General features: G+C 35.8%; 1 non-coding gene across 1 annotated transcript; it reads left to right on the plus strand.

Moving 5' to 3' along the window:
• Positions 1 to 3,520: 3,520 nt before the first annotated feature.
• LOC127746163 (small nucleolar RNA R71) lies at positions 3,521 to 3,624 on the plus strand. The gene has a single exon (XR_008007782.1). It is a non-coding gene; the product is annotated as a small nucleolar RNA R71 (small nucleolar RNA).
• Positions 3,625 to 6,540: the final 2,916 nt, after the last annotated feature.

Here is a 6,540-nt window from a genome sequence, read left to right on the forward strand (position 1 = left end):
TTGGGTGTTGTGTATTCTTGAGAAAATATGAACAAGAATGTTAAGAACATGTTTATGCATTCAATACCTTAATCATATGCATTGAAAAAGAAGAAAAAAATTTTAAGAAAAGAAAAATAGAAAAAGAAAAAAGAGAAAAAGAAAAGAAAAAGAGCAGAAAAAATAAAAAAGGGACAAAATGTCCCAAAGTAAATGGCGATAGCAATGCACTCAAAACTTGGAATGCATAAATATATAGCAAAAATAGTTAATGGGTAGTTAGGCTTTATATTATGATTACATGGATTGTCTTAAGTTAGGTGAGAAGTTTAGGTTAATTAAGGATTCAGATTTTAGTCCACTTAACCAAATGCAATCTACCTTGACCCTAACCCCATTACAACCCTTAAAAGACCTCTTGATATGTGTATCTGTGCATTAATTCTTTGTTTATTGTTAGATGAAGAGCAAGTCTTAGAAAGAAAGATTAGTAGAGAATTGAGAGAATCGAACCTTAAACACTTGAGCGATTAGAGTGTATACACTTCCAATGAGGGTTCGATGCTCAATTCCTTGTTCCCGGCCTTCATGAGCTATCTTCTTCTTGCAAGTCTGTTTGTACTTCATTTTTGTGATTTGAATTAGTGAAATCCAGTTCATAATTCTTCTTGAAGGATTTGTTTACTTTTAACCAAGTAGGTAGAAACATTTTTCATTTAGTTGCATTCATATAGATAGGTTGCACTTCATACATTCCACCATTCCCCTTCACTCTCTTATAATCTCTCTTGAGCCTAGCATGAGGACATGCTAATGTTTAAGTGTAGGGAGATTTGATGCACCATTATTTCGTGGTACATGTTGTGCTTAATTGAGTGGATTTTATCTACTAATCTCACACTTATTCATTGAATTTGTATGGTTTTACTTTTTCCTTCCGGATTTTGTGCTATGATTGGAAACATGTTTCTTTGGTCTTAATTTAGCTATGTTTAATTCTCCTTTATACCATTCGATGCCGTGATCTGTGTGTTAAGTGTTTCAGGCTTCATCGGGCAGGAATGGCTTAGAGAATGGAGAGGAAGCTTGCAAAAATGGAAGGAATACAAGAAACCAAGGAGATGACCAGCGAACACCGACGCGGACGCATGGCTCACGCGACCACGCGAAATGGAGAAAATCACGGTGACGCGTTCGCATGCCTGACGCGAACGCGTGGACTGGAATCTGCACGAAAAATGTGAACGCGTGGACGACGCGTACGCGTGGCATGGAAAACGCTGAATGACGCGCACGCGTGGGCAACGAGTACGCGTGACATGGGCGATCTGCAGAATTAACAGAAATCGCTGGGGGTAATTTTTGGGCTATTTTTGACCCAGTTTTTGGCCCAAAAAACACATATTAAATGCTATAGAGTGGGAGAATCCATTCATTCAATCACACAACATTCATTATACACAATTTCAGTTTTAGATGTAGTTTTTCTAGAGAGAAAGGCTCTCTCCTCTCTCTTAGGTTTTAGGATTTAGGATTTCTCTTAGGTTAGGTTTACTTCTTCTTCATTCCAGGTTCAATATTCCTTTACATTGATTTCTCTTCTATTTTTATTTATTCTATTACTTTGATTCATGAATTCTCATGTTTAATTTGATTTCTCTATTTAATGCAATTTGAGGTATTTCATATTCATGATTTTAATTTAGCTTTTTACATTCTTAGCTTGTGTTGAGTAATTGGAGACACTTGAGTTATAATACTCCTTGTTGATTGAAAATTGGAATACTTTGCTGATTGATTTGGATTTCTCTAACTCTAGTCTTTTCTTAGGAATTGACTTGGACCTGAGGAATCAAATTGATTTATCCACTTAACATACCTTCATAGTTAGAGGTTGACCAAGTAGGAGCAAAAGCCAATTCTCATCACAGTTGATAAGGATAACTAGGATAGGACTTCTAATTCTCATACCTTGCCAAGAGTTTTTATTGTTATTATTCTATTTTCTCTACAATTTACTCTTCTTATTTCTCATCCCCAAAACCCCAATTTACATAACTCATAACCAATAATAAAAACACTTCCCTGCAATTCCTTGAGAGACGACCCAAAATTTGAATACTTCGGTTATAAATTTTTTTGGGTTTTGTTACTTGTGACAACCAAACTTTTATACGAAAGGATTCTCTGTTGGTTTAGAAACTATACTTACAACGCGATTATATTCTTGTGAATTTCTTTACCGATAGAAATCAGTTCGTCAGCCATCTCTAGTGAAATTCTTGCAGCTTGTACCTCAAAGATCCCTAGTTTCTCTATTACAGAGAGTGGCATGAGGTTGATACCTGACCCCAGGTCACACAGAGCCTTTTCAAAGTTCATGGTGCCTATGGTGCAAGGTATTAAGAACTTTCCAGGATCCGGTTTCTTTTGAGGCAATGTCTGCTGAATCCATGTATTCAGTTCATTGATGAGCAATGGAGGTTATTCCTCCCAAGTCTCATTACCAAATAACTTGGCATTCAGATTCATGATTGCTCCTAGATACTGAGCAACTTGCTCTTCATTAGTGTATTCGTCCTCTTCAGAGGAAGAATATTCATTAGAGCTCATGAATGACAATAGTAAGTTCAGTGGAACTTCTATGGTCTCTGTATAAGCCTCAGATTCCTCTAGTTCCTCAATAGGGAACTTATTATTGGTCAGTGGACGTCCCTTGAGGTCTTCCTCACTGGGAATCACTGCCTTTTCACTCTCTACAGGTTCGGCCATTTTGGTTATAGTTATGGCCGTGCACTCTCTTTTGGGATTCTCTTCTGTATTGCTTTGGAGAGTACTAGGAGGAGTTTCAGTAACTCTTTTACTCAACTGACCCACTTGTGCCTCCGAATTTCTGATGGAGGACCTTGTTTCATTCATGAAACTGAGAGTGTTCTTAGACAGATTAGAGACTATATTTGCTAAGCCAAAGAAGCTCTGCTCAGAATTCTTTGTCTGTTGCTGAGAAGATGATGGAAAAGGTTTGCTATTGCCCAACTTATTTCTCCTACCATTATTTTTGTTGAAGCCTTGTTGAGGCTTCTGCAGATCCTTCCATGAGAAATTTGGATGATTCTTCCTTGAAGAATTATAGGTGTTTCCATAGGATTCTCGCATGTAATTCACATCTTCTATTGCAGGATTCTAAGGGTCATAAGCTTCTCCTTCAGAAGAGGCGGCTTTAGTACTGCCGGATGCAGCTTGCAATCCAGTCAGATTTTGAGAAATCATATTGACTTGCTGAGTCAATATTTTGTTCTGAGCCAATATGGCATTCAGAGTATCAATCTCAAGAACTCCTTTCTTCTGAGTCATCCCATTGTTCACAGGATTTCTTTCAAAATTGTACATGAACTGGTTATTTGCAACCATCTAAATGAGTTCCTGGGCTTCTGTAGGTGTTTTTAGATGAAGGGATCTACCAGCAGAATGATCCAATGACATCTTGGACATTTTTGACAGACCATCATAGAATATACATATGATGCTCCATTCTGGAAACATGTCAGAAGGACACCTTTTGGTTTATTGCTTGTATCTTTCCTAAGCTTCATAAAGGGATTCACCTTCCTTCTGTCTGAAGGTTTGGACGTCCACTCTGAGCTTGCTCATCTTTTGAGGTGGAAAGAATTTGGTCAAGAAGGCGTTGACCAACTTGTCCTAAGAGTTTAGGCTTTCCCTAGGTTGTGAGTCCAACCATGTTCTAGCTTTGTCTCTCACAGCAAAGGGGAAAAATATAAGTCTGTATACCTTAGGATCAACTCCATTGGTCTTAACAATATCACAAATCTGCAAGAATTCAGCTAAGAACTAATGAGGATCTTCCGATAGAAGTCCATGAAACTTGTAATTCTGCTACATTAGAGAAACTAATTGAGGCTTAAGGTCAAAGTTGTTTGCTCCAATGGCGGAAATTGAGATGCTTCTTCCAAAGAAATTAGAAGTTGGTGCAGCATAGTCACCAAGCATCTTCCTTGCATCTCTGGCATTGTTGTTGGGTTCAGCTGCCATGTCTGCTTCTTTTTTAAAATTCTCTGTAAGGTCCTCTCCGGAGTATTGTGCTTTAGCTTCTCTTAGCCTCTTCTTCAGAGTCCTTTCAGGTTCAGGATCAGCTTCAACAAGAATGTTTTTATCCCTGTTTCTGCTCATATGAGAAAGAAGAGAACAAAGGGAGTAGTGGAATCCTCTATGTCACAGTATAGAGATTCCTTGATGTGTCAGAAGAAAAGAAGAATAGAAGAATAAGGTAGAAAGAGAATAAGAAGAATTCGAATACAAGGGGAGAGAGAGGGTTCGAATTATAAGTAAAAGAGAAGTGTTAGCAAATAAATAGAAAGAGATGTGAGAGAGAGAGAGAGAGTATTCAAAAATTGAATTTAAAACAAGTAGTTAATTAAAAAGATTTTTGAAAAAGGGGTTAGTAATTTTCAAAAATTGGAAGTGACAAAGTGGTTAGGTGGTTTTGAAAAAGATAAGAAATAGTAATTAGTTTGAAAAAGATTTGAAAATAATTTTGAAAAGATAAGAAGTTAGAAAAAAAGATTTTGGAATCAACATAAAAAAATATGATTGAAAAGGATTTGATTTTTAAAAAATATGATTGAAAAAGATTTGATTTTTAAAAAGATATAATTGAAAAAAAATAGGATTGAAAAAGATTTAATTTTTAAAAATATATGATTGAAAAAGATTTGATTTTAAAAAGATATGATAGAAAATATATGATCGAAAAAGATTTGATTTTTTAAAATTGATGACTTGACTAACAAGAAATTAAAAGATATGATTCTAAAATTCAAAGGTTGAACCTTTCTTAACAAGAAAGTAACAAACTTGCAATTTTTTAATTAAAACATTAATTGTTAGCAAGGATTTTTGAAAGTGTGGAAAGATAAGATTTAAAAATCATGATTTAAAACATGAAAATTTGAAAAAAAAATTGAATTGGAAATGAAATTACCTCCCTTGTGTCATCCTGGCGTTAAACGCCTAGAATGCTATCTATTCTGGCGTTTAACGCCCACTTGGCTGCCTATTTGTGCGTTTAACACCCAACCAGATGCCCTGGCTGGCGTTAAATGCCAGAAATCCTTCTTTACTGGGCGTTTTTTCAAACGCCCAGAATGTTGCCATTTCTAGCGTTAAACGCCCAGAATGTTGTCCATTCTGGCATTTAATGCCCAGAATGATAGCTTTACTGGGGTTAAACACCCAGAATGATAGCCATTCTAGCGTTTAATGCCCAAAGTGCCTCTTTACTGGCATTTTATTGCCAGTGAGCTTTTTTTCTGTGATTCTTCTGTTTTATGTTCTGAATTTTCATTTCTCTGTATTATTTACTTGAAAAGATATATTTTTTATTTTTGAGTTTTTAATTAAGAGAGAGAAAAACAAAAAAATGAAATAAAACATAAAAATGCAAGATCAAAACAAGTAATGCATGCAAGGACACTTTGAATGTCAATATGAACACCAAGAACACTTTGAAGATCATGATGAACATCAAGGACATATTTTTGAAAATTTTTAAGAAAAGAAAGACATGCAAGACACCAAACTTATAAATTTTGAATGTTCAAACACTATGATTTTGAAAATGCATATGAAAAATAACATAAAACACAAAACAGGAAAATCATAAGATCAGACAAAGGAAATCATAAAGAACCACTCGAAGATCACAGAAGAACACAATGCATGAACTTTTTTTGAAAACTTAAGAAAATTAAAAACAGGCAATTAACATCAAACTTAGGATTTGACACTAGACTCAAACAAGAAACACAAAATATTTTTTGATTTTTATGATTTTTTAAAATTTTTTTGTATTTTTCGAAAATAAAAATAAAAAGATTAAACATAAAATAAAATTACGCAATCTAAGCAACAAGATGAACCGTCAATTGTCCAAACTCGAACAATCCCCGGCAGCGGCGCCAAAAACTTGGTGCACGAAATTGTGATCACACTTTTCACAACTCCGCACAACTAACCAGCAAGTGCACTAGGTCGTCCAAGTGATGCCTTGAGTAAGGGTCGATCCCATGGAGATTGACAGCTTGAAGCAAGCTATGGTCATCTTGTAAATCTCAGTAAGACAGATTCAAATGGTAATGAGGTATTGATAATTAAAAGATAGATAAGATGGAAAATAACATAGAGATACTTATGTAATTCATTGGTGGGAATTTAAGATAAGCGTTTGAAGATGCTTTGTTGCTTCTGAACCTCTGCTTTCCTATTGTCTTCATCCAATCATACATGCTCCCTTCCATGGCAAGCTGTATGATCCTCTCAGTGAAAATAGTCCGGCTACGGTCTCTGTACGGCTAATCAACTGTCGGATTTCTCGTATCGGATGAAAAATACCAGGCACAGCTACCGCAAGGCTAATCATCTGTCGGTTCTCACTTGTGTCGGAATAAGATCTATTGATCCTTTTGCACATTGTCACTGCGCCCAACATTTACGAGTTTGAAGCTCCTCACAATCATCCCTTCCCAGATCCTACTTGGAATACCA

Source organism: Arachis duranensis, chromosome 3 (assembly GCF_000817695.3).
Source record: "Arachis duranensis cultivar V14167 chromosome 3, aradu.V14167.gnm2.J7QH, whole genome shotgun sequence".
Taxonomy (NCBI): Eukaryota; Viridiplantae; Streptophyta; class Magnoliopsida; order Fabales; family Fabaceae; genus Arachis; species Arachis duranensis.